Source organism: Petaurus breviceps, unplaced genomic scaffold, assembly GCF_028583685.1.
Source record: "Petaurus breviceps papuanus isolate PSGF00001 unplaced genomic scaffold, PetGlider_PUasm1.0 91133, whole genome shotgun sequence".
NCBI lineage: Eukaryota > Metazoa > Chordata > Mammalia > Diprotodontia > Petauridae > Petaurus > Petaurus breviceps.
Window position 1 is genome coordinate 58,903,734 of NW_027187419.1, and position 27,656 is coordinate 58,931,389.

The 27,656-nt window shown below is 38.5% G+C and overlaps 1 protein-coding gene and 1 pseudogene across 1 annotated transcript in view; both read right to left on the reverse strand.

Annotated features, from left to right (window-relative positions):
- The window catches only part of ATP8A2 (ATPase phospholipid transporting 8A2), a 784,050-nt gene that overhangs the window by 52,788 nt on the left and 703,606 nt on the right, over positions 1 to 27,656 (reverse strand).
- LOC138154745 (small ubiquitin-related modifier 2 pseudogene) lies at positions 3,234 to 4,399 on the reverse strand (annotated as a pseudogene).

Consider the following 27,656-nt stretch of genomic DNA (forward strand, 5'->3'; position numbering starts at 1 on the left):
ACATTTCCAGGTAGAACACAAAGCTTAGCACTTATGTTTAATACATGAGTACCCAATAAACACCTATTGAAGACATGCTATTATTTTTCTATAGAAACAAGTAACACATGCCAAGCAAATTCTGCCTCTTGTGGCAAAGAATGGCACAAATTTTAAACAACATTTGACAACATTTTTTAATAGAAATGAGTAGTCTATGACCATCAATATCATTATCACAGTTTTGGGTGCCCAAGTAAACAATCTGGGACAATTCTAGATGATCAGACAGGAAACTTGGCCAAAAATAACTCACTTATACAAAGAAGATGTGTGAAGCTTTGGAAGTGATTTTATTATTATTTTTCACAACCAGTATCAGAATCTGCCTCATCACTCATTGTAAAAACAGCATCACTAAGGTTTCCACTTGCTTGACTCTCATCTGGACAATATGGAATTGAGTGTGTCCATAATAAAGTTTGCTCCTTCTCTGAGCCCATCAAAAAGATAATTATTGTTCTGGGCAAAGTGATAAATGGTGAAATAATTTTATTTATTTTTGTTTTCAAAGCTAACCACTGGGTTTTTAACATTTTCCTGATGTGATAAAGGCACATAATGAAGACTCCAATTGGTGGCTGAGTAAACAAAGCATTAAGATGATAAGAGGATTGTCAATCCAGGCATCATTTTTAAAGTGCTCATCTGTAGTAATAAATAACAACAGAAATAATAATAGCTAACATTGATATAGCAATTTAAGGTTTGAAAACACTCGGCACATAGTATCTAATTTGACTGACATTAATAAGGGTGGTGGCCTTACTTGGAGACCATATAAAAACAGTAACAGAATGGAGGGAATCTGAAGGAAGCTACTGGGATGAATGGTACTAGGGTGAGGCAAACTTATACATCTTGCTTAGGGAGAATTTTAAGTGGTATTTTAAAACAGGGCTTCTTAAATTTTTTTCCACTTGTGACCCCTGCAGCTCTTCTTAGACTATAGGTAGTTACTGCATATGGGGTCGTGGTCCACAATTTAAAGAACAGGAGGGCCACAGTTTAATTGGGGGGTATAGAAAATTATGTATGAGGGATTGGTCTTTCCTCATTGCCCACTTATCTCTTTGGTCCTTTGGCTAGCTTATTTGTAAACAAAAAGGGACAAGACTAATTTTAAGGGCATGATACCCTATCACTGTATGAAAACAATGACATGAATTTAATTCTGGGCCATGTCAGAGCCTGATATAGAGTGAGAGGGGTGAAAATACTTTTAGGAACATTGGGCTCTATTACATGTATTTAGTCAACAATGACAGTGATAAACAATTATAACACCCCGTCTTCCCCCTTCTATGAAGGTTCTGGAGCCTTATCTGCTTGGAACTACTGAGGCTCAAAGGTTATTTTTGAATTCTGGCATCCTGGGTATTTTCTGTCCCACTGAAGCTCCTTTTGTTCATCACTTTCCCACCTTTATTTTAGGAAGAGTGACATGGCAAGAACATAGTAATCTAGGGTGGCTGTGTTACAGTTCAGATATACTTAGGAGTAATAACCTTCGGTAGCCTTGGTTAAGCAGCAGGTGCTCCCAGATGCTGCTATCACTTAAAGAGTTCAAACCCTAATAGTGTTAGTAAACTGACAGATAACAGGATTTTTTTTTTCTGCAGTGGTAACCAAAATCCATGGCATGTAAAAATACTTGTAGATACCATGCCACTTGTCAGGAGAGGAAATAAACAAATTCCAAGGAGATATTAAGTTCCCAGTTTCCTACAATTACTCACACTCTCTTTTTACCATCCAAGATGTCTGCAGTGCTGCCAAGTTTAAGCTTAGATTTACTGAACAGGAAGAAAGGAACATCAGAGCCATACTTTGTAAAATATGCTCAAGAACATTCTGCCACTGACCTATTTCAGCATCTTAGCAAGCTGACAATTAAACAGTTTGTACTGGAAAATCACTCTTCCTCCAGTGGTGTGGTTCTTGAATGGGTTCTTGTGTGCTGCTTTTACGAAAATGCCAATCCCCAGACAGGGGGTAAAAATGGAAACCAGATCCAGCAGCATATTACAAAGGTACCATCTTTTGGGCTCTGCCAGGCATGTGGAGATACTAATAGTGTCTAATCTTCAGTTCTCCTTATTCTTATGTCTCTCTTTTGCATTAATGTTTGTAGGGAAGTTAGGACATCAGCATGGGATACAGAATCCAGTGGGAGAGCTAGGTGCTTCACTACTGGATTTTCACTGTGATTGTGAGAATGAAAAAAGTAAATGTTTCTGAGAGGCAGAGCTAAATAAATCAAATGTACTGTATGGACCCTAGTCTTAACTGTAGAACCTACACTTGCCTGATGGATACTTCTGACATCTCACCTACTATGAATCTCTCTCTCTCTTTTTTTTAAGCAATTGGGGTTAAGTAACTTGCTCAAGGTTACACGGCCAGTTATTTCTGGGTGTGGTGCTAAGTATCCGAGCCCGGATTCGATCCCCAGATCATCCTGACACTGGGGCCGGTGCTCTTACTCACTGAGCCACCTGGCCGTCCCTCTATGAATATCTCTTGGTTTATGCTTTTTTTTCTTTCAAAATTTTGAGAGATATCTTCTGTTCCCTTCTTTCCTGAATACACTGCCCTTTATACTCCCACAAAGAGCCATGCCTTGTAACAAAAAAAAAGATAGGTTAAAAAAATAACCAATACAAAGATTGAGTCTGACAGTATAACGCAATATTTTACACCTGAAGTCTCTCATTTCTGTCAAGAAGGGGGAGGTAATTTTTTCATCTCTTCCCCAGGGTCAAACTTGGTAATCATAATTACAAAGCATTCAGTTTTATATATTTTTTGGTCTTTCCATTCATGTTATTATAATTTTTTATACTTCTTTCCTAGTTTTGCTTACTTCATTCTGAATCAGTTCATGTGTTTTCTAAATTTCTTTTTTTTCCCCAAATGCTTTATTAACTTCTGGTTTACATCATTCACTTCCGCAAGATTTTGAGTTACAAATTTTCTCCCTGTTTTTCCCCTATCCACCACCCCAAAATAGCGGTCCCACAGGATATCCCCTCCTCCAATCTGCTCTCTCCCATATCTTCTCCCATACCCCCTTTGACTTTTCCAGTAGGGCATGGTGGATCTCTATGCCCCAGTGCCTGTATATCTTATTTCCCAATTACATGTAAAATAGTATTAATAATAGTGTGTGTATATATATATATATATATGTATTTTAAATTTTAAACAAGAAGTTTATTTAAACAACAAGATGTTTGACTTGAAGGGAAAACTATCTAGGATCAATTTCTTTATAGTAATTTATCCCTACTGAGAGACAGAGATTGCCCTACATGTAACAGCTACGTACAAAAAAGTTATAAAATCATCCTTGGTTTTATAATGATAAAAGAAAAACACTGAAATTATCCAATCAAACAAGGTATGAAAGGATTTTTTGTTGTTGTTGTTAAACAGTGAGAGCAAAATAACTTACTGGAATATAAAGATAAAAGTTGAATGCGCATGCCACTAATGGAGAAAAGGAATATTTTCACAGAACCAGTTTGTTTTTTCCCCTCCCCATCTCCATTTGATGTTGATCAAAACATACCATCAGCCATTTAGTAAAAAAAATACTCATTATACCTGTGCACATACACCAGTTACTTTATGTACAATAAAGGAATGGGGAAAGGAATCAAAGAAGAGAGAAAACTATACTGCAGTAGTCAGGATGTGGATGAACCAAATCCTGGTTTTCTCATTGTGAATGTCTTGTTTTCCTTGGGAGCACAGTTCTGGAGCAGAGGTGTAGATCCTCTTTTTAGTAATCGCCTCCTGTCTGCTGCTGGAATACATCCATTGTATCTTCATCCTCCATTTCCAACTGTGCAGGTGTGTCTGTTTCATTGATTGGTTGCCCATCAAATCGGAATCTGATCTGCCTCATTGACAAACCCTGTCCTTCACAATAGGCTTTCATTAGTTTACTAAGTGGTGTGTGCCTTTTAATCTTAAATTGCACCACTGAACCATCTTGCCCTGCCACCTTCAAATTAATGTGGTCGTTGTTTTCAGTCTTGACTCCTTCCTTTGGCTTTTTGCCAGCCATGGCGAGTCTGGGGGTCTCCTCAGCCGTCGCTTCACAAAAGAGGCACCAGGATGGTCCGCTCCAAGGGAAAGGAGGGAGAAGCAGCAGTGGCAGGAGGAGGAGGAAGATGATGGTGGTGATGGTGAGGAAGAGGAGAAGAAGGAAGAGGAGGAGGAGGAGGAGAGGAGGAGGAGGAAGAAAAGGAAGAGGAAGAAGAGAGAGGAGGAGGAAGCAGCGGTGAATAGCTAGTCAAAGGTTCCTTTGTTGGCATAATTCCAAATTGCCTTTCAGAATAGTAACTATGTATTAATATGCCTGTCCCTCCAACATTGATTGTTTCATCTTTTGTCATCTTTGTCATTCTGCTGGAACGTGAATTGTTGTGCCTTGCATTTCTCTTATTATTGGTTTATTTGGAACCATTTTTTTATAGAGTTGTTAATAGTTTATAAATCTTCTTTTGAGAAATCTTTCTTCACATTCTTTGATCATTTGCCCATTGTCAAAGAATAGGAAGAAACAGTTTGTATAACAACTATACACACATATGTATGTATGTGTATATTTATATATATATATATACATAAATACATGCATATATATATCACATATTTTAACGTATCTCTCCACATAGGTACACACATACACATATATTTGTGTTGATTTCCTATATAACTTGGATATTAAGATCTAGGTAGCATAGCAGACTGAGAACTGGACTTGGAGTCAGGAAACCTGAGTTCAAATGTTGCCTCAGACATTATGAGCTGTATGATACTGGGTAAGTCACTTAACCTCTCTCAGTTTCCATTTTCTCATTTACAAAATGCAAATACTAATAGCAACTTCCTCACAGGGTTGTTGGATCATCATATGTCATGTGCTCTGCAATTCTTAAAGAGCTATATAAATATCAGAACCTCATCAGAGATATTCAATACAAAGATTACCACCCTCCCGCCTGCCAAAAGCTTCCTTTCTTAGCCTAACTGCATTGGTTTTAGAAGCAAAAGGTTTCCATTTTCAAGCACTGAAATGATCTATTATCAGGTATAGTAGAAAAGGCACAGAATTTGTAGTCAGAGGACCTGAGTTCAAATCCTACCTCTGATAGGACCTCATGTAAGTCACTTGCAGGGTCTCGGTTTCTTTATCTAGGAAGCAAAAGACTAAATGGTCTCTGAGGACACTTCTAGCTCCAGAGCTATGATCCTGTGATCTTCTGGTGATTTTAATCTATTTCTTGTTTCATAAAGAACTTTCTCACCAGCCAGAGCTATGAGCAGAACCTCATTTGTTTCATCTCTATTTTTAAAATGGTGTGACCATTAATATTTTGGGCATATATTCCTTTTGGATTCCAAAATCTTTCTACGATGCTGTACTTCAATGACATTAAGCTCACGGAAGATCTTTCTGATCCTTTTCATCACAGAATTAGAGTCACAATGACTTGAGTTCAAATCCTCACTTGTGGCAATTCTACTTACATAACCATGAGAAAGTAGCCTAAACTTCTCAGTGCCCCAGGCAGCTCTTTAAGACTATAAGTTATAGGGGAGTCACTGATCTACATCAGGGGAGGGACTTTTCATCCTGGGGGTCCCCACATCAAAGAAGTCACAGGTATGAATTTTTAAAAGAGACATGGAAAATAATGGTATAAATAACCATTTTTATCTTTTGTAAAATAATGGTAGGAATTATTAAAAACCATTAAAATGGTAGGAACTATTACATTTTTTTCATTTGTTAGAATGTAACATATAAGTGTCATGGACCACAGTTGGAATATTGTCCAAATTGACTAGAATGACTACAAAGTTGTGTTCATTGTAAACCTATACCTTATGTTACAATTATACCCTGATGGTACCCTGTAAGGACCTGAACAAATAAATACCTGCTGAATTAAATTAATCTCAGAAACATCATCTAAATCACCAAACATCTTGAAGTGGCATATACTTATTGTTTTTTTTTTTCCCAAGGAAACAAAGTTATTTATTGTCACACAGCTTTGTGTTGTTAAATAGTAGTGTACTTTACTGTACAGAGGAGCAGATTTTTGATTTACAAGACGTTGACAAAAGTCCAAGTCCAAGGTTTCTGACAGGGCAATGCAAGCATTTCCCAACGACCATTCATGGCTCAGTGTAAAACAGTTCCCTTTTATTTCTGAAGTAATGTAGATAAAGACAACGCCAAATACCAATGAGCATATGGCAATCGGACCTGGTACCCAAATTCATTTCACTGGTAAGTCTGATGTTACCTATAGCAGGGTTTCACTGTGTGCATAATGAAAGGGCACCCCTCCAGGAGTTTTCTTTTTACCACACAGTTCTAAGGAACAAGAATATTATAACATTCAACCTCCATTTCCAAGAAATAATGCTTGATTACATTTCACATATATTTCAAAGTAATAATCAAAGTTTAACTATTCTGTTTTAATAATCATTGTTGCATTTAACTATAACAACCAAAGTTGCTGTTTTAACTATTCTAAGCTTGCTCTTGTAATTCACATTCACTTTAGTTTTCAGAGAACTTTTACTTTGGTTATCAACTGTTGGGATGTGTTATCTGTTCTGAAGTTAAAAGACAAATAATTCTAGTGGAGTTGGGAATTTAACCATTTACTTAGAAGAAACACCTAGAATTGCTACATATGTATGGAATGCATATTTTTTCTGCCTCTCCCTGAGTTGGTTAGAATTTGCTCATGTCCTTGATTCATGGGATGGGATTTACAAATGAGAGGAACCTTAAGGGGAAGAAGATTTTTCTGGGAAGAACTATTTAGACCATGGGAAGGCCTTGGCCTGCTTTCTAAAGGTTCAGAAAGCCCCCCTGATTCGTGTCAGACTTCTGAGCTACAGTTGTGTAGGTGAGGTGGTGATAAAGAACAGCTCATGGTCTTCCTTTTGTGACTGCTTAGAATAAGCTCACAGCAGAGAGATCTGTATGCTACATCAATACAGGGAGACCCAGGACAAAGAATGTCTGACCTCCTCAAGAATGACATGCCCCATGAGTTTTCCTTTAGCTACTTATTCCTGATCCCCATTGGTAGAAAGTTAAGCTCTTCTATCAACAGAGATGGAAAGGAGCTTGCTACTGTTCTTAGGATATGGACCATGGGCAGGGTGTAGGGTGGTGTTGGAGGGGTGGGGGTCGGCTCTTTCCGACAGCAGTTCCCAATCCATTTGTGGTCAAGCTCATAAATCCTAAGAAGTTGCCTGAAGTGTTGAAGAAGTTAAATGAACCTCAGGGTCACCCAGCTAGTAAGTTCAGAGGCAAAATTTAAACTCAAGCCCACCGTTCTCCATGAGACCATATTGCTGCTTCTACTTTTCCCATCTTACCCAAACATTTCAAATGGTGGAACTCCAAACTGGCCTTCTCAATGCTGAACTCCATGGGAGGATTAATGACAGGGTTTCTGTGTGTGATGAACCTAATAACACATTGTGATGTTAAGTTCTTATTAGCTAAGAAGAAAAAAAGGAAAATGGGCCTATCTGAAGGTTCAGTTGCTAACCCTCTATTTTTCTCTATAAACACAACTTATATTTGGTTAATGCCCTGTGAAGTAGGTAGTGCAAACACTATTATCCAATCAGCTGCCAAATCTTGTTGCTTCTCCCTCCATAACTCTGCTAACATCTGACCTCTTCTCATTACTCAAATAGCACCTAAGTCTTCCCTCTAGGACCTTATAACTTCTTACTTCGATTGTTGAGATGGCCTCCTAACTTGTCTCTCTCTTTCAAGTCCCTTCCTGCTCCAGCTCATCCTTCCAACTGCTGCCAAAGAGATTTTCCTTAGAGTATATTTGACCATATCACTCCCCTACTAAACAAACTTCAGTAGCTCCCCATTAGCTCTGGGATAAAATACACCTCTCTTTAACTTCTGAAGCCCTTCACAATCTGGCCTCAATATATCTTCCCAAACTCAGTGTATGTTATTATTTCCCCTTCCACACTCTGCAATCTAGGGCTTTCTCTGTTCTTCACATATGACCCTCCTTCTCTGCCTCTGTACCTCTGTATTGGCTGTTTTCATGCATAGAATACATTTTCTTGTCACCATGCTCAAGCACTGTCCTTTCTGGATCCTAACTGTTAGGAATTGTATCAGCAATGCCATATTCACAATGCCTATAGAGATTACAAATATGCTGATATAATTATCCATTAGGAAATACGTCATGTTTGCCATATGAGGAAATAAACTAGAAAATTTATTAAGATACCAAAAGACTGAGTCCCAAAACCAGAAAGTGAAAGCCATCAGAGTAGTTATGACATTGGCACAGGTAGATAAAGTAGAAAGCACCCACATTTTCAAGCCTTTAAAACAGAACAGGCTACCTCAGGCAAAGGTCCTCCTCTCCCCACGCACAGCAACCACCCAGCGTCCTGGAAGCGCACTCCCAGCAGCTCCGGCCCCTGGCAGTCCTCAGCAGGAGTCCTTAGCAGAAAGTCCTTAGCAGTTCTAACTCAAAAAGGGCTTCGCGCTGCCACTGCCTCTGCTGCTGCCGCCGCCACCACCACCGCCAGCCACCGAAGGAACGCTAGCTTGGCTTCCGCTTCCTCTTGCTCCGCCCCTTCCTGCTACGTCAGCAAGTCCAACGGGGCATGGAAGATCTTTAAATCCCATAACCCTTACAGGAATATAGCCCTAAATACCTAATATTATATAATTTGTATTTATTAAATAAAAATATGTATGTGTAGACATATACTATTATATATGTTTATTACCTATATGTAGCCTTCTCTTTTTATTTAGTATTTTATTTTTCCCCATTACGTGTAAAAACAATTTTTAACATTCATTTTAATAACTCTGAGTTCCAAATTCTCTCTCTTCCTCTCTCCATACCCCCCTAATTGAAAGGCCAGCAATCCTACATAGGTTATACATGTATTGTCATGCAAGACACATTTCCATATTTGTACATGTTGTGAAAGAAAACATAGACGAAAACAAAACCCTCAAGAAAAATAAAGTTAAAAAAGTACTTTTCAATCTGTATTCGGACACCATTGGTTTTTTCTATGGAAATAGATAGCATTTTTCATCGTAAGTCCTTCAGGCTTGTGTTTGATCATTGTATTGCTGAAAACAGCCAAGTCATCTACAGATGATCATCTTAGAATATTGCTGTTACTTTGTACACAGTACAGTTCACTTTGCATCAGCTCATATAAGTCTTTCTGGGTTTTTCCAAGGGCATCCAGCTTATCATTTCCTATAGCACAATAGTATTCCATCACAATCATGTGAATACCACATTTTGTTCAGCCATTCCTCAACTGATGGGCACCCCCTCAATTTCCAATTCTTTGCCACTAGAAAAGAGCCATAATAAATATTTTTGTATATATAAGTCCTTTTTTTTTAAATCTCTTTTGGGATACAGCCAGTGGTAATGTCTGGAGTTGGGAGATGGAATATCTTGTTTAACCCTCTGACTAATGTCTCCTCCACCTGATTCTTTTTCTAACTCCCAAGACTCTGATTCTCATTTAGATTAAGGTCCTACTACTAAATGGTGAGACTACCGTTACGCTCTTTTAACTGGCATCCTGACTCAGGTCTTTCTCCATCTTCAACCCATCCTCTACATTTCCACCAGAATAACCACCTTAAAATATTACTTTGTATGTTACTTTCCAGGGCCCAGAAACCTTCAGAGACTTCTCCCCCCCACTGTCTATGGGATTAAAGTCTTATTTCCTTAGTCTACCATTTAGGACTGTCCATAATTTGGCTTTATCCTACCTCTTCAACCTTCTCCTGTCATATTCCTACATGAACTCCATCCATAGTAATCTTTTCTCATTAATGATCTACTCTGAATGTGCCACAAGGATTTCTACCTTCACACCTCCATTAAAAATGCAGCTCAAATTCCATCTTCTGTCTGCCACTTATTCCCTTTATGACTTTTAAATAAAGTATTTATTCTGTCTCAAGCTTCCTCATCTACAAAATTAAAGGGTTGGGTTAGATGGCCTCTAAGGTGTGTTCTAGTCCTATAAGTAGAACCCTATCATAGGATCATAGGTATCTGTGAAATTGACCCTTCCAACTCTAGCATTCAATGGTAATTTTATCCCATGGCCTCCTACCTATACTATTCATTAGTTAAATTTTTACATAGCTATGCTATTTCCTTAATTAGACAATCAGCTCTCTGAAGATGGAGAACATGTCTTACTCCTTTAAACAAATTCCCAGGATTTAGGTTGTTGCTATATCCCTTGTAAATATTCAATAAATATTTGTGAAGGATGCTGCAATGTGCATATTTTGAGGAATACTTAGCAAGATCCTTCAGTGTATACTCTCACAATACTTCAAATTTTCAACACCTCAAGCTTAAAGGGAGGGATCTTGATTTAACCAACTATTTTCTGAACCACTGGCAAAGTGACTACTGTGATAAATCTTACTTCAAATCTTTATAGTGTCCAAGAAATCCATTGCTTGAGAAAGGGGTGAAGACTACGATCTCCCCTCTAAGGAGCCGTGGGTACTTGTCAACAGAGAGATCAGGTAGCTTACTCCAATTGATTTTTATTTTTTAGTATAAAACCCATTTTTTTTGGAAAATGCAATATTTCAAATCAGAGAATCTTACCATTCCTCTACCATCAAAATAAATATATTTCCCTTTTCCTGGAAGGGTACTTTGCTTCTCACTCATCTTCCAAATGCTTGTAAAGTTAGGTGGAGGACTAGCCTAGCATGTTGATTGATACTTCTGTCTCAGCTTCTAAGGTTGAGTGATCTGGCTTACATACTTTATGCCAGTCACTCCCATCTGGTCAGACTGCCTTCCCTTGGGTAGGCTCCTTAGAGTAGGAAAACTTAAGGGGAAGTGTCTACAAGTTTTTTTTTTCCCTGCTGTTTTTCTCTTTAACTCTGACAGTCACAACTGAGTAGCAGCCAGCAGTCCCCAGGGATTCTCTCCTCCTGACTTGGCCCCCCCCCCCTTTTTTTTAACCAATACTCTTCTCTACCTGAAATTCATTCCTTCTTTCCCCTTCACTGTCTTTCTGTTTGAGAAATGACCTATGCCAAACAGAGGTTTCATAATATCAAAGCAAATTTTGTAAACAACCCTTTCTAGGTCCCAAATGTGAGAAATTTAAGTAATAATGCTTTATTCCTCTATATGGTCCTTTTTCCAGGGATTTAAGGAAGCTTGGCAGAAACACTCTTATTAATATCTATGATTCCAGAGTCTGGCAAAACAACAATATGATTTTGGAGTATGGGCATTCTGGGACATTAATTAGCTCACCCAAACAATTTACTAGCAAAATTGGTATTAGAACTGATCTTTTCTGACTGCTATCCCATGGGACAAGAGCAGCCTCTCTAGTTGAGAATGACCAATAGGTCTTAAAGACTATTGGTATAGTTCCCAGCAAAGTGCCAAAGCCATGAGCTATATCAGCAGTTTTTCAGACCTTTTGGTCAGCCTCACCTGGTTGGGGAGGGGGTGCTTTATAAGACCTTCATGGGATAGCAATCAGGCCCTAAATCCCTAGTCTCAATTATCAGTCATTTAACATCTTAGTTTGAATGAACACAGTTGATTAGCTGGCCAACCAACCACCAAAACCCAAAGGAAATGAGCAGTTGACATCATATTTATCCTTTAAGGCCATACTCACATGTTACATCTAATATGCAGCATTTTCTGATTTTACCAAGTCTGTGGAACTCATTCCCCTCTACTGTGACCTCATCTGGCACTGAATAGGTTGCCTATATTTCCAAACTTCTAAGGTTTCATGGTATTTAGAAACAGAAGGGATATTAGAAAACTTCTATTCTAATGTGACCATTTTTACCAAAGAGAAAGGTGAGGTCCAGAAACTGACCTGCTCAAAGTCACACAGGCAACAATACTAGCATTAAAACTTAAGACCCCAGAGCCTGAATCCAGTAGCAAAGCCAGTATTCTACACTGTTTTTGTAAATGTATTTTAAAAGAGCTAAGCATATTGATTAACATCCTTTATTTTTACATCACCTTCATTTCTAACATTGCTCCCATTTTAAAGACTCAGAGAGCCATTCCTTTTAATTAGAAAAGAAAAAAAAGTACATTTAAACTACTATATTAATCAAATTCTACAGTATATACTTTTATTCATTTTTGTAGTCACCAACCTCTGCCAAGGAGGGGTTAGTACCTTCTTATATCTCCTCTTTGGGGCCAAGTTTGGTCATTATCAGTCAATTTACATGGTTGCAATGACAATTTTGTGGTTCTACAAACTTTACAGCAGTTCATATTTTACATGTATCTTGTATTCACCCTGTTGTTCAGTTGCGGCCAACTCTTCATTTGGGGTTTTCTTGGCAGAGATACTGGAATGGTTTGCCATTTCTTTCTCTAGCTCCTTTTACAGATGAGGAAACTGGGGCAAACAGGGTTAAGTGACTCTCCCAGGTCACACAGCTAGTCTGAGGCCTCATTTGAACTCAGGTCTTCCTGACTCTAGGTCTGTCACTTTATCCACTGTGCCACCCAGCTGTCCTATATTTACCCTACTGGCTGGTAAAGCCAAAGACTGTGTATTACTCTGGTATTCCCCTAAGCACCTACCACAGTGCTTAGCACATGGTAAGCAAATATTTTTTGGAATGAAACTGTTAGAAATTCCTCCTTCTTAATTATTGAGTTTGCCTGTGAACATTATTGTCTTCTCTCTTCCCTCCTCCCTGCTCTCCAATCTTCCCCTGCCCCAGTGAAACCAAAAGCAGATCCTGATCAGAAAAAGTATGAAATCCCTACCCTCCCACAGTACTCAGTGAGAAGGAAGGATCAGGTAGAAAGTACCCACATTCAGAAAATATCTTTAGTGCCTGATTTCTAATTTTATAATATCTAGTTCTTAGCACAATGCCTCACACTCATTAGATGAGTTATACATATTTGCTGAATAGAATAGTAAATATCTCACTATTTTTTAGTAAGTCACTAGTCATGAAATTCTTTTAATTCTAATCTTGTCAGCATGTCCTTATTTTTTCCTTCCTGATTTGTTAGAGTGAATCTATTGCCTGTCCACTTACTTTTTTTTTTTGCTTTTTTGAGGGCAGTTGGGGTTAAGTAACTTGCCCAAGGTCACATAACTAGGTTTTGTGTGTGTGTGTGTGTGTGTGTGTGTGTGTGTGTGTGTGTGTGTGTGTGTTAAGTGTCTGAGGCCGGATCTGAACTCAGGTGATCCTGACTCCGGGATCGGCACTCTACTCACTGTGCCACCTAGCTGCCCCAGTCCACTTATTTTTGATAAACTCCTGACCCTCGCTCTTTCCCATTTCTTTCTGAAAGTCATATTAAAATATTAATTTTATAACTGCAAGGAGATACTTTAGGAAATATGTATATCCCACAACATGGTACAGGGGCCATGACTGTTTTGTGCTAAGAAAGCCATCATACATTATTACCCAATAAAACAAACATTTCTATATGTTACTATTCAATTAATAAATAATATGACTCTTTTCTGTTATTAGAAAGTATGAATGTAAACAGGCTGGGAAACTTTATTTGATTTTATGCTTCCTCAGTAGTACTGAGCAACTATCACACACAGGATACCAATTTTTATTAATTATTAAGCCTATTAAACAAAAATACTATTTTGCTTTTCAAATGATCCCACAGGGCACCAACAGGTTATGAAACAATGATTTCTGTGCATGCCATGTAAGTGTGTATGTGTGGGGAAGGGGAGTGGGAAAAAGAGTCTGTATATAAATTGATGACAGCAGCAGCTCTTGAGGGATTTCAAGTTTGTGGCTTGTTTGAAGCATAACTATGCCGATCGCACTCCACTCTTGTGGAACAGTCTCTCCCTTTGGGGCCTAGGAATGACTAAGATGCTTCATAAGGTCAAACCCTGGAAGATGAATAACTCACACCTCAATGGCTAACAAGGTGAGTAAAAGCTATGTTCTGTTTAAGCTCTTCACCTAAGATGATGGCTGATGTTCTTACTGCTCTGAACTGATGCAAATAATCAATCACACAAGACAATCCTCAAAAGACCCACAATCAATATCTTTAGCACAAATGCCCACTATATGCTAGACACTTGAGCTACGAAGGTGAAAAATGATAGCCCCTGCTCTCATGGAACCTGCAACTTAGCGGAGAAGAGGAATCTACCATCTACCCAAACCTTTGTGATACAAAGTACAATGTGAGAGATGAAATCAGAATGAGTGCTAAAAGTACATTTTGGAAGGGAAAGCAGGTTTTCAATATCTGGTGATGAGGACATGACACATTCCAGGCACAAGGACAGTCTGTAAAAATTAATGGAAATTGTGTGTGCGTGTGTGCTAATAACATCAGGAAATAGTCAGTAGCCTAGTTTAGAGAAAATATGGAGTAAGTGAAGGAAGGTATGGTGAAATAAAGCTGTGGAATGCCCCAGCCACTGAAAATTTCTGAACTGTGTGTGTGTGATGGGGGGTGGGGTGGGGGGGGGAGAGGAAAAGGGAGAGGGAGAGGAAGAGGGAGAGGGAGAGGGAGAGGGAGAGAGAGATTCAGACCTTTGCTTTGGAAGGTTAACTAGGCAGGGGTGTGAAGGAAGCATTATAAAGGGAAGAGACTAGAAGCAGGGAGCCTACTTCTGAGATATTGTAGATGGAGAATTGCTAGGATTTCGCAACTGATTGAATATGGGACATAATAAGGGAGAAGAAAATGTCAAAGACCTAGATTTTCAGTCTGGGTGACAAGGGGCAAAAGAAACAAGGAACTGGAAGAGGGGAAAGTTTTGAGGGAAGAGTGTAAGTTGCTTTGAATATAGTGAATGTGAAGAACAAGTAAGTAGTATAAATGATTTGACATGTTTAGTAGAGCAGCTGGAGATGTAGGACTAGGTTTTGGGGAGAGACTTTTCCAGTTCAGGGCTGAATTTCTATTTCTAAGATCCTTTGAGTATATGATCTAAGAAATTAGTCATCTCTATAGGTGATAATTGAAGGCACAGGACTGTATGAAATTGCCAAGGGAGGGTACACAAAGAGAATAGGGACAAATTGGCAAGGGCATCTTGGTGGATAGCCACACTTTGAGAAGAGGAAGATGAATAAGGAGATTGGGAATAAGTGGTCCCACAGGTAGGTGGAGAACTAGAAGAGAGAAATGTCACAGAAATCAAGGAAGGAGAGGGTAGTGTCAGATTCTGCAGAAATATCAAGGAAGATGAAGCATTTGAAAAGCCATTGTTCTTGACAATTCAGAAGTCACTGGTGACCTCCAAGAAAGCAGTGATTGTGCTATGTAGTGGGGAAAAATCATATTACATGGCACTGAATGAGGAGGTGGTGGGGAAGTGAAGAGAGTGAGGGCAGGCTACTCTTCCTAAAAGTTTAGCAAAGAAGGGGATAAGGAGATAGAATTCAATGAAATAATGTACATAAAACAGTTCGCCAACCTTTAAGCACTATATGTAAATGGGGGCTATTATTAGTGTCATAGAGAACTGAAATTAAGGTTTCTTTTTTCTTTTTGGTTTTGTTGATCATGTTAATATGTATAAGGGAAGGAGTTAGAAGTGTGAACTGAAGGTGGGAGAGGAAGAGAAAGAATGAAGAAGAGAGCAAGGTTCCAGGAGTCAGGAGGGAGGTGAAATCAAGACACAAGGAAAAGGGATAGTATTGACAAAGGAGGCCTTGGTGAGACTGGAGTGATGAGAAAGACAGAGGCAAAAGGATGGGAGATGAGAAAACTTCATCTTTTTAGAAAAATAGGAGGGAAGGTAATGAATTTTACTACACTGGCATATAAAGAACTATCAAGTTCATGAAGAATCCAGGGATCCTTTAGGTTGCAAAATTCTGCATACTCACAAAGTGATATTTCAGGGAAACGGGAACATGCAATGTCCCCAGACAGAAGAATCTCAAAAAGCAAAAGACAAATAGATAGGGCAAGTGTTCTAAGAGGAAACCATCACAGTTCAGAGAAGGAGAAAGGGAGTTAGCATTTATATGGTGTCTACTGTGTGCCAGACACTATGCTAAGGGCTTTTAGAAATATTATATCATTTGATACTCACAACCATGGAAGGTAGGTACTATTATTATTATCCCCATTTTGTAGTTAAGGAAATTGAGGTAGAGGTTACGTGACTTGCCCAGGATCACACAGCTTATAAGTGTATAAGGCTAGATTTGAACACAGGTCTTTCTGACTCCAGGGCCAGTGTTCTATCCACTGTGCCACTAGCTGCCATAGTAATGGGTAGCATTTACATAGTACTTATTATGTGACAGGTGTTTTATAAATATTATATCATTTGTTCTCACAACAACCTAGCAAGGTAGGCGCTATTATTGTTTATCTTACAGATGATGAAACTGAAGCAAACAAAGGTGAAAATACTTCCTCAAGATTATATAACTACTAACCTTAGTGTCTGTAAATCAGTTCAACAAAAAAAAGGGGTATCTATCTATCTATCTATCTATCTATCTATCTATCTATCTATCTATCTATCTATCTATCTATCTATCTATCATCTGTTTACTTATCTACCTACTTTGCTATCTATTCATCCACCCATCCTCTATGTATCTATCTGTCTATCTGGCAGAAGTAGGAGAAGTGGCAGTCAAGAGAGAAGAAAAGTTCATGTCAAAGGTGTTGGAGAATGAGAGGGAGGCTGAGGACAACATATGAAAGTAGAAGATAAAGGAAAGCAGGAAACACGAAGATGGGAAGGACTCTCCACTGTCACCAGTCTGACTGCCCAGCATTCTCTCTTACCCCTTGGCAGGGGATGTATCCTCACACCTCCCTTGTAAACTACTGCTTGTCACACTATACACTTTCCATTTTGCCTGGAATCGCTTGTTCTCTAAGGATAACCCAAAGGCTTATGAAAAAAGTAGGTATAACTCACTTGCCCTGTTTGCACTTTTGTTCCCATTGCAACCATAACTCAGACACAGTACACATATCTACATTTAGGCGTGAAAGTTAACACCTTATACAGTAATATGAAATACTACATATGTGCAATGAGGTTAATTTACAGTTGTCATGGGATCCATAACTTTGCAATTTCCTGGCTTTGGTCTGGGTAGTATTTCAGACTCAACATTTCATTAGCATCATTTTTTTTTCATTGACTATCTGAAATTTTGATTAGTTTCCCCCAATGTATTAGTTTCCATATTTTTAGACTGAATATCACATTGTAAAAGTCCATCTACTTCCTCTTGGTTCATCTATAGTTTAATATCTACCCTCCTGGGTCTGTACCTTCTTTTTGCTTTGTAAATTAAAGTCCTTTTAACTTCCTCTTCCAGATCACTGGTGAAAATGAAGTAAAACAGAACCAAATATGTTCATTGTATCCTAATAGAATTCCTTTGGATGTGTTTCCCTTTTCTTTTTTTTATTCATTTTTCAAATGCTTTATTAACTTCTGATTTACATCATTAATTTCCACCAGATTTTGAGTTACAAATTTTCTCCCCGTTTTTCCCCTACCTACCACTCCAAAATAGCAATCCCACAGGACATCCCCTCCTCCAATCTGCTCTCTCCCATATCTCCTCCCATATTCCCTTTGATTTTTCCAGTAGGGCATGGCAGATCTCTATGCCCCAGTGCCTCTATATCTTATTTCCCAATTACATGTAAAATAGTATTAATAATAGTATAAATATATATATATATATATATATAAAATTTTAAACATTTGATTTTAAAACTCTGAATTCCAGATTCATTTCTTTCCTCCCTTGTCACCCACCCTTACTGGGAAGATAAGCAGTTCAGTATAGGTTGTACATGTGTGGCTAATGCAAAATATTAACGTAGAAGATATATTGTAAAAGAGTGACTATATTTCCCTCCCTCCTATCCCACCACCCACTTGTTCTATTCTCTGCTTTGATCCTGTCCCTTTTCAAAAGTGAGTGCTTCCAACTTCCCTCCCCCTCCAACCTGCCTTCCCTTTCATCATCCCCCCTCTCATCTTCTTCCCCCTACTCTCTTGTAGGGTGAGATACCCTATTTAGTGTGTATGTCATTCCCTTCCTAAGCCAAATACAATGAGAATAATGTTGACCCATTCCCTTTTGCCTTCCTATTCTTCCCCTCCATTGTAACCATTTTCCCTTGCCTCTTCTTTATGAAATAGTTTAGCCCATTCTGTCTCTCCCCATCTCCTCTCATTATATTCCTCTCTCCCCTCTTAATTTCACATTTTAAGTATCGTCCCTTCCTATTAACTTGGTCCTGGGCCCTCTATCTATGTATACCTGTAGACATATATACACACATTCACGTAAGTATTCATACGCCTGTATAACCTCCGATATAGACATATATATATATATATATTTCTATTCCCTTCAACTATTTTCATACTGAGAAAAGTTTCATCAGTTACAATTATTATTTTTCCATGTAGGAATGTAAATAGTTCAACTTTGATAAGTTCCTTATGATTTCTTTTCCCTGTTTACCTTCTCATGCTTCTCTTGCTTCTTATATCTGAATGTCAAAATTTCTATTCAACTCTGGTTTTTTCATCAAGAATGTTTGAAAGTCCTCTATTCCACTGAATGACCATATTTTCCCCTGAAACATGATACTCAGTTTTGCTGGGTAGGTGATTCTTGGTTTTAATCCCAGCTCCTTTGACCTCCGGAATATCATATTCCAAGCCCTTTGATCCCTCCGTGTAGAAGCTGCCAGATCTTGTGTTATCCTGATTGTGTTTCCACAATATTCCAATTGTTTCTTCCTGGCTGCTTGTAATATTCTCTCCTTGATCTGGGAATTTTGGAACCTGGCTATAATATTCCTAGGAGTTTTCTTTTTGGGATCTTTTTCGGGAGGTGATAGGTGGATTCTTTCAACCTCTATTTTGCCCTCTGGTTCTAAAACATCAGGGCAATTTTCCTTGAGAATTTCTTGGAGGATGATTTCTAGGTTCTTTCTTTGATCATAGCTTTCAGGTAGTCCAATAATTTTTAAATTATCTGTCCTGGATCTATTTTCCAGGTCAGTGGTCTTTCCCATGAGCTATTTCACATTGCCTTCTATTCTTTCATTTGTTAGGATCTGTTTAAGAGCATCTTGATTTCTCATAAAGTCATTAGCTTCCATTTGCTCCAATCTAATTCTGAAGGAATGATTCTCTTCAGTGAGCTTTTGAGATTCTTTTTCCATCTGGCAAATTTGGCTTTTTAAGGCATTCTTCTCCTCACTGCCTTTTTTGAGCCTTTTTTGCCATTTGAGTTAGTCTGTTTTTTAAGGTGTTATTTTCCTCAGTCAGGCTGTTGACTCTCATTATATAATTTTCTTGCATCTTTCTCATTTCTCTTCCCAATTTTTCCTCCACTTCTCCTATCTGCTTCTTAAAGTCCTCTATGGCCTGTAACCAGCTTGTGTTTTTCTTGGAAGCTTTTGGTGCAGGAGTTCTGACTTCACTGTCTTCCTCCTGTTCCATGCTTTGCTCCTTTTTGTCCCCCAAAGGAGTCTAATGTTGGATTCTTCTGTTTGCTTTGTTTTCTTTGCCTGGTCATGTTGCCCCTCCGTCACTTGACCCCTGGGCTTTTTGCTACAGTAGAACTCTGCCACGAGACAGGGGAGCTTCGTATCAAATGCTGGGGTTTTCTCAGCTGCCAGAGTTATTAGTTGGGTGCCCTCTCTGAAGCTTCCACATGCTCTGGCAAGCTGGTCACACACCCCATGACCTCTACCCTAGACTGCAATCCAGATCCAAGCAGGTTAAAGCAAGGGTGATTACCTCTAAGACTGGTTGTTTGGTCCCCCTACAGTCTGCAGGCCAGGAGCTGAAGCTACACCAGCTGGCATCTCAGCGGCTTCTCATCCTGGGGGGGGTAACAGCCAAGGCTCTCTCAACTACTGGTCCCAAAGTCCACACTGCACTGACCTCTCACTTTGTCCTTCACATCTATATGTTGATAAATCTGGAAATGGCCACAGCTGCTGGTGATCTGGAGTCCCTTTGGCTGGTGGCTGGTCAGGCCCACCCTGGAGCTAAAACCTCTGGCTCACGTGGGCCTGGGCTTGGCTCCCAGAGTGCTGCATTGGCCAATTCCTGCTAGCCTGCCAGGTTGTCCTCTGAGGGAAGTTAGCTTCTCTGTGTCATTTTGTGGGTTCTGCAGCTCCAACGTTTGTTCAGAGTCCGCTTTTACATGGATTGGGTAAGGTGGAAGCTGGAGCTGTGTGGAGGTCCTGCTTCTACTCCGCCATCTTGACTCCGCCCGTGTTTCCCTTTTCAAGATATTTCAATGTGCCTAATATTATTTCTTCTCTAATTTTCAACCCTTCTCAGTGTAGTCTGATTTAACTTTCTGCAGTGTGACAGCTGGTCACATGTTCACATTCCTGGCAGTCCCTGAATCTACTGGTCTTGCAATAAGGCTAAATGTGTAAACAAAGATTTATGTAATATGTTCTTCATAAAACCATCCTGTCTTCTTTCATTCAGTGGTTAGTCTCCTTTAAAGGCACTTCTCTATGTGTGCATTTTTAGATATTTATGGCCTTCTCTTCTGATATTTACTCCATTATTTTAACTAAAGTTATTGAGATTACATAAAGACCAGATCATCTCTTTTCTTACTTTTTCGAAAACTAGAATGACAAAGTTTTTTTTAGTTTTCATCATCTATGACTTCTTTTCAGCTTCTGACACTATAACACAATACCCCTACCTCCTTCTGGGATATTTTTTCTCCCATCTTCTGTGATATTGCTCGTTTTTGCTTCTCCTCCTACCTGCCAGATTTCTCCTTTTCAGTCTTCTTTACTGTAAGTCCTGGTCCTTAACAATGGATATCCCCCCCAAAGCTCTGTCCTGGATTCCCTGCTCTTCTCTCTCTGTAGACTCACTCTTGTTCTCAATGATGAAATGATCATTTCCATGCAAATGACTCCCAAATCTACACATCCAATAGGAAGCTCTTTCTCAAACTCTAGCACATTAAAAAAAGTGCATACTAGATATCTCCATTAGCATTTGAAACTCAACATGTCCAAAACAGAACTCATTATCTTACCCCCTAAAACCCAACCTTTTCCAAATTTCCCTATTTTTGTTGAGGGCACCCCTACCCTTCTAACCATTCAAGTTAACAACCCAGAAGACATCCTTGACTATTTCCTTTCCTCCAATTCCCATATCCAAACAGCTGTCATTTCTTCACACAGGATCATAGCTTTAGATCTAGAAGCCATTGTAGAGGGCATTTAAGCCAATTCTTTCATTTTAATTCTTTCATTTTACAGACGGGGAAACTGAGGGCCAGAAAGTTGAATTGAATTGCCCAAAGTCATACTAAAAGTATATGGGTGACCTGGAATTTGAACCCAGATTCCAAATTCTGTATTCTTCTCACTGTACGACGCTGCTTTAATTTTACCTCCATAACACCTTTTGCATCTGTCTCTTCTCTACAAAAGGGGCCACGATTCTGGATCTGTAGAACTTTCTTCTCTGAATAGACTTCTGAGCACCTCTCACTGACATAACTCCAAAAGCCTCTTAGTTCATCTCTCTGCTTCCAATTTCTCTTGACTCCATTGTGCTCAGTTATGATCTCCCTAAGGAACACATCTGACCCTGAGATTCCCTGGATCCCAAACATTTAATGGTTATCTACTTCTTATAGGATGAAATATATAAATGTTTTCACCTGTCATTTAAGGTCCTCGCAAACCTGGCTCCTTCTTACTTTTTCAGCCTGATAGAATTAGATAAAATTTAATAATTTTTCAGGAAGGGTCTATTGTTGTGTGCATGAGGCACTATGCTTGGTGCTGGAGATACAAAGGCAAAAATGAAATGGCTCTTGGTCTCCAAGGGGTGGACATTCTACTGGTCATAGGTTAGGTGTTATGATTATCCTTCCCTCAAGCTGGTTTGCTGTCCTTTAGAAACTTCCTTCCAGCCAGACTGGATGACATTTCACTTCCTGCTTCCATGCATTCACACAAACCATCCCCAGACTGGAGTGGATACAATCCCTCCTCACTTCTGTCTCTCAGAATTCTTGGCTTTCTTCAGGGTTCATCTTAGACACTACTTCTCCTGTAATTGCCTTCTTCGATTCCCAGCTAATGGGCTTGCCCTAAGTTTACATTAAACTCATTTGTGTAAAGGTTGTATTCCCTGGTAGAATGTAAGCTCCCTGGCTGAGAAAAAATATCGGTTGAATTGAATTTCTCTGTCATACTCTTGGCTGTTTTTTTTTTTTTACTCAATGAATCAGTAACTGAGTTAATCCCTTCTTTATCAGTCCTTTCAAAATCAAGGTAGCAGAGATAAAGTGTAGGACTCAAAGTCAGGAAGACCTAGGTGCAAATTCTGTGTCATATTATAAGTCATGAGATACAGGACAAGTCACTTCACCTCTCTTTACTTCAGATTCCTCATCTTTAAAATAGGGGTAGTAACTATAGAACCTACACCACAAGATTTCTATAAGGTTCGAATGAGCTAATGCATGCAAACAGATTCGCAAACTTTAAAGCACTAACTCACTGTTGGCGATCATCATTCATACTTATGGTTTGACCATACTTATGGTAGCACCTATCTGGCAAACATTTGTTGAACTTAATGCTCCCATGTGGGCTTTTCTTTTTTGAACTCTATTTTTTTCCTGTTCAAAATTTGCTAATAAACTATGTCAACATTTTCAATTTATTCATGCTTATCAAAGGACTTACTTTCTCATTAGAAAAAATAAGCACATACCCCTAACCTGATAAAGCATGCAGGCAAATTATTTTCTCTCCAAGGTAATAACAGTTAGGTTTACATCTTAGTCTCTTACTGTCTCTCTACAAAATCCTTCATTGACTATAAATATATGAACAATGGAACAGGGGTGGCTAGGTGGCACAGCGAATAGAGCATGGGCCCTGGAGTCAGGAGGACTTGAGTTCAAATCTGGGCTCAGATACTTAACATTTACTAGCTGTGTGACCTTGGGCAAGTCACTTAACCCAAATTGCCCTACCTTCCCCCCTCCAAAAAGCAAAAAAAAGCAAAAAAACCCAAACAACGCTCCAAAACACCAGGAAAAAATGCCCCCCAAAACCAATAGAACAAATGGGGGGGGAGGTGGTAGGGAGAAATCATCTGAGAAACATGTTTTCTGAATTTTTTTCTGTTTACAATGATCGTATCTTATCCAAATCATTCTGTTCTCTGTAATTTTCTTGTACGGCCATTATTGGCAAGGAATATACTGTATACAATTTCCCTTTCTTCTCATTATTCTTAAAACATTCTCAAGAGGTATGATATCAAATCTGATGAGATTTATTCTCAAGCACCTGAAGACAAACCCAGAGCATGTTCAAATTTTTACTTTCCACTGGGTAACCACTTAGATAGACCTCATGGACCTGTGAGGCTTTATGGGCCTGTGAGATATGATCCAAAGGCAAAGCATGAAGCCTCTCCTGGCAACTACAGACTGCTGTCAACTAACCTGGAGCTTTCTGGATTTTGTACCTCTCCATCTTATGATATCTTGAATCCACCTAGTAGAGGGGAAGTCTGAGGGGAAGCCCCATTGATCAAATTGGGCAGCTGTGCAAGGGCTGCCAAGGGAAAACAGCAATGGCTAGGAAGATATCTCTCTGCTTCATGTGGGGAATAAAAAGATGGGGAAATCAGGCTTGCATTGAAGGAGCTTTCCCAGGTGGGTCATCAACTTTCCAGCAAACATTTAGACACACTACAGAACTTTCCCTTCCCAATGGCTCACCTGTACACTGGAACAGGCAGAAAGACTATACTTTGGAGCCTGGGTGCCATGATGTCTCTAGTGAATGAACATTTTTAGACCTTGGGCTAAACTAAACTTTGTGGGAACATGATACTTTCCTGTTCCATCCAGTTTTCCTTTAACATGATGATTTACTGTTTTTCTTTTAATTAAAGGCCACCAGGAAAACATTTGTTTTGGTCCAGAGATGCAGTCACACTGAGGCTTATTTCATAGAGTTGCTCACAGCAAAGGTTCAGGAGGCCCTGTCTGCATCTCCACAATGAATTACTTCCGCAGACACACAGGCCTAAAGCCTCCTTGAATCCTTCCCCATAATCCCCAACATCTGTTCTATGTCCAATCCAGGCCAACTGTGGGAATCAGCAAGTATCTGCTGTCAGCGTTAGCACAGATGAGTAAACACACGAGCGCCCGTGTCAGCTTGCCATGTGATTTCAGCTGAAAATGCCGGACGTAAAGTGGGGTTCTCATTTAAACCATTTGCAACATAAAGGAAACACCTGTTTAGGGTCCATCCAAAATAAATGTACTCCAAGTCTTTTAAATGGGCCAGGATTGACAGTGGTGGTTCAATTTATGGCACTCTTTTTTATGTAGTTTGATCCATGTATACAATGTACCCCAAATTCCTTTCCTATTAACAGTCTATGTGAATAAGCTCTTTTCCAATATTTCATTTGAGGTGGCTGGATTTAAAGTTGACTTGAATCTTAGTCTTTTTTGGAGATGATGTGCAAATGTTCACAAAGTACTCATTTTCACCCCAAACTAAATCCCTAACTTTCCCTGTTAATGAAAAGGGGACTGTTTTGGGATCTCTTATACCATTATTCTGAAGAAGAGGAATAATACTTGAATTATAGGCCAACAGTGTGATATCAGGTTTTAACCACAACTTTTTTCTTTTGGGCCCAAATTTGTGATTTTGGTATAGGGAATTCCTTGGTGAGGAAATGCCCTTAACCAATGCAGATCGGCAACTTTTGTGTTCTGCAACGTTAAGGATTAGAGTTTCTTGTGGGCAGTGAAAAATTAAATAACTTGTCCAGATTCACTCAACCAGTATAGTGGTACTTGAACCCAGGTAGTCCCGAGTTAGAGAAAAACAATATTTCTTACACTCTGATGTTTCTCTAAATATTAAATATCTCATATATTTAAGGGAACAGGATATAACCTGATGCCTATCTGAATCCATTTAATAGTATTAACAACAACCTCACATTTATATAGCAATTTAAAGTTTACAAAATGCTTTTTTTTTGCAATGATTCTGTCAGACATGGACTTTGTAATAACTTGGTACTATTCTATTAGTAGGCTGGAATTCTTACTTCTTCCATAACATACAAATTTAATAATCTTAACAAGGGAAGAGGGTAACTGACATGATTTTCAGGTTTGATATTAACTAGAAGGAACAAAGATGTATACTTTAAAAGACTTTACCACAAAAGACCATTGAGGGTTTTAACACTACATTGCTGATCCAAGTCATAGTTCGGTACCCAGCTGGTAATTTGCATATACACTTACAAAATGTTATTGAAAGTATAATAGGAAAATATCTTTATACTATGTCTCCCAAATGGGGACATGAAGAATCAGACAAGACTGAAACAACTTAACAGCAATAACAAAAATCTCCATGTCCTCTACAGGAGGTCTGTCCATTAATTACCTGTTCTGAACAGATGCTACCACTTAAGTCTTTTGAAACTTTGAGTCACATAAAGTACAATTCTCTTCACACAGTAGGTGCTTAATAAGTGTTTGCTGAATAAAGGGAAATGTTTGAAGGTAGACAGATGAATAACAAGTAGGTCATTCTTCATCATCTTTGCAATGCAAAAAAAAATTACATCAGATGAGGAATTTTTCAAAGCTTTTAAATTGATTTAATAAGTCTGCTGATCAAAATAAATCTAATTTCAATAAGATATTAATGTTAAACAATAACAGAATTATAGAATTTAAGAGTTGAAAAGGACCCTGTAAGACTATGTAGCAAACCTCTTACCCCATATTTTCTGAATCGTTCATAGAGATTTCCAGGAACAGAGACCTCCTAAGCAAGACCGTTCCAGTGTCAGACAGATCTGATTGTTAGAAAATTCCTCCTTATGTTAAGCTGAAATACATCTTTCTATAACTACTATCTATTGGTCCTTATTTTTACCCTCATTATTTAGTATCTTTCCTATTTATATTTAATTATTTAATATTTTAGATTTTTTTAGATAGATTATTTAATATCTTTCCTAAATGACAGTCCATCAAGTATATAAAGAAAGTAATAGATCTCTTAAATCTTTTCTTCTCCAGATTAAATACTTCCAGTTTCTTCAATCATTCCTCACATGACATAGTTTTGAGACATCTTAGTATACTGGTTACCTTCCTCTGTATACATTCCAATTGGTCAATATATTTCTTAAAATATGACCTCTAGACGTGAACACAATACTTTTGGTGTGATCGGACCAAAACAGTGTACAATGGAACTTCTTTGTCTAATAGTAAGATTGCAACTGCTGCTTTTTTTTAAATCATGTGTTGTTTAGTAAATTTTGCTTGAGATTTACCTTTATTCTGTATTTATCTTTATATTTTATGTAGCAAATTGATGAGCAATATTTTCTTATTCATTTTATTGGATTCTCTAAATGATTCTTATTTAAGGTTTTGATCACCATATTTTCTTTTATTTCCTTTTTGATTTTTATTCCTTTCCACTTTTAAGTCAGCACTTTGTCCTTGTCATTAGTTTTGCTTATACCATTCTATTACTATTCTACTCCATACTTCTACTGGTACCCATCCCCCATTTACCTGATACCCCAAATTTCTTGAATGTATTTAAAATATTAATCTCTGTATTTATTTCCTCTTCCCTCTTTTGACTTGTCTCTTGCCAGATAAGCATGCAGTATACAGTTCAAAATCATACTCCTCTGTCCCCAACACCAAAATCTTACCTTAAGTAACATTCTTTTGTTTTAACATCTTCCAAAGAATTTTCATTTACTTCATCCTCCTCTTGATTTCTATCCCTTTCTAGGCTATCTTGAATTCTATTCTCCCATCTATACACCCTCATTCATTTCCTCTTTATGCTCTCTTCACCCTTCACCAGAGGTAGTTTCTGTGATATCAAATTTTAGTTGCTTCCTCTATCCCATTTCCGTTACTGCATTTGTAGACATTACCTCAAATCCTCCCTCTCCTTGAGCATTTATTTATGTATTTAATTTCTCTTATCTGTCTTGAGGCCTTTTAGTTTTTAGAGCCTTCAGCCATGAAGCCACATATACTCTATTATCTCTTTGGAATTTGTTTAAAGTCTATATGTATAGTTACATCCAGCATTCCTTTTATTGAAATTATGAATCCATGGTAAGGCCGGAACCAAACTCAGGTCCTCCTGACTCCAAGGCCTGCGCTTTACTCACTGCGCCACCTAGATGCCCCAAGTGACATTATTTCTGTTATTCTTTTTTTTTTTTTTAATGGTTGGAATGCTTTCTATCCCATATGACCACTCTCATGATCACAGGCTTCAATGTATATCTTCTTAACATAATGCCATTCTTCTACTCCTACCAGATTCATTCCTGTGTATAGAGTACAGCCTTCCACTGCTCTGCTTCCATCATAAGTGGATCTGCCATGTCTCAGTTATACCTATGAAACTTCATTTTTCTTCCTG